This window comes from Aplysia californica, unplaced genomic scaffold, assembly GCF_000002075.1.
Source record: "Aplysia californica isolate F4 #8 unplaced genomic scaffold, AplCal3.0 scaffold00143, whole genome shotgun sequence".
Lineage (NCBI taxonomy): Eukaryota > Metazoa > Mollusca > Gastropoda > Aplysiida > Aplysiidae > Aplysia > Aplysia californica.
The window spans coordinates 1,154,366-1,155,746 of record NW_004797413.1 but is presented as its reverse complement, the minus strand read 5'-3'; the positions used below and the strand labels follow the sequence as shown (position 1 = coordinate 1,155,746).

Genomic DNA, 1,381 nt, shown 5'->3' with positions numbered 1-1,381 from the left:
CCTCTCCTTCCCCATCCCCCTCCCTCTCTCTCTCCCCCCCTCTCTCTCTCTCTCTTTCTCTCTCTCTCTCTCTCTCTCTTCCTCTCTCTCTCCTAGCCTCCGTGTTATGAAGAGGAGGAATCCCACGAGACAGTTAAAACTTAAAAGTTCCTGGAGAAGAGAATTTTATTTTTTCAGCATGGCCCTGTCAATTCTGCGAGCGTGAAAACATTCCTGTGGCGCGACTCCAGTGAGAGATGAGAAACCGAGAAATGATACGCGCCTGACAAAAACAACAGCGCGCAAAATGGAGAGAAAAGATGGAAGTTTGAAAAATGCCAAGTCGCGGAAGAAGGAAACACAACAAGGGGCGAGCACTCCCCTCGAGCGAAGATGAAGCAAGCAGCATGAGGAGGTAACTCGTCGTGCTATAGACTTCTGTACACTTTGAGCCTGTGAGTGTTTTCTTACAATTATAGTGGGCCAACCTAAGCTACAGAAGATACGAGAGGTTTCTCTCTCTCTCTCTCCGATCTCTCTACAACTCCCTGTTCGTCTGCTTGGCTCGCCCCCGCTACACAAATTTCCTCTCTCTCTCTCTCTTTCGTTCGCTACTTTGTTTGCTTCAATTGACTCCGCGCGGGGCCAAAAGTCTAGAGCTGAACTCGAAACAACCGCCGTTTTCCATTCGTTGGTCTTGTTGTGTTGTTGTTCCTTCTGCTATAAAGAATAGAATGGCGCTGGTTGGAGTGGGAGTGAATGCTCGGCTAGAGTAGAGACATTGTGGATCTCATGAATAGGTGAGTCGATGACAAGATACTGTCGTCTGCAATTCTTTCCTCTCATTCTCTCATTATCTGATCGTATCGTCTGCCAGCCGCTTATTATCACCTGCTTCTTTTTACAGTCTGCCGAGTCACTGCCGACGTCTGAGCCTTCGTTGTTTATTTGTCAGCTGAGCGTATGCTTGATAATAACCCGCTCCCCGCCACAGTTGTTTATGAATAGAAGCGATTTATGCAGCTGCTATTTGTGACAAAAGCAATGCAACAATTGAACGTTGACAGTGTAAACAGTTATGGTGATTTAAACATGTGAACGTTACAAAAAGGGGAGACAAGTAAGCAATTTCAATTTATTCACAGCATAAATGACACAAAACATGTTAACATTGTTGTGCTGAAATTGCCATAAATCTTTCCTACAAAAAACATGCTTCAGAACTGAACCGACGAATACATCGGTATTATCTCCCCTCGTTGCTCTCTTTCGTAAAAACATAAAATAAAAATCTGTCAACGCTTTACCTATGACGGGTATCTCTTTATTGTTGTTGTTTTGTTTTGTTTGTTTGTTTGTTGGGATTTTTTGTTGTTTAGTGTTTTTGTTTTGTTTTGTTGGG

At 43.9% G+C, this 1,381-nt stretch overlaps 1 long non-coding RNA gene across 1 annotated transcript in view; it reads left to right on the top strand.

The window, feature by feature from the left end:
- The first annotated feature begins 593 nt into the window (after window positions 1–593).
- The window catches only part of LOC101857787, a 61,437-nt gene continuing 60,649 nt past the window's right edge, over window positions 594–1,381 (top strand). The window contains exon 1 of the long non-coding RNA XR_220396.3: window positions 594–779. This is a non-coding gene — a long non-coding RNA (uncharacterized LOC101857787). The remainder of the gene's footprint in view (window positions 780–1,381) is intronic.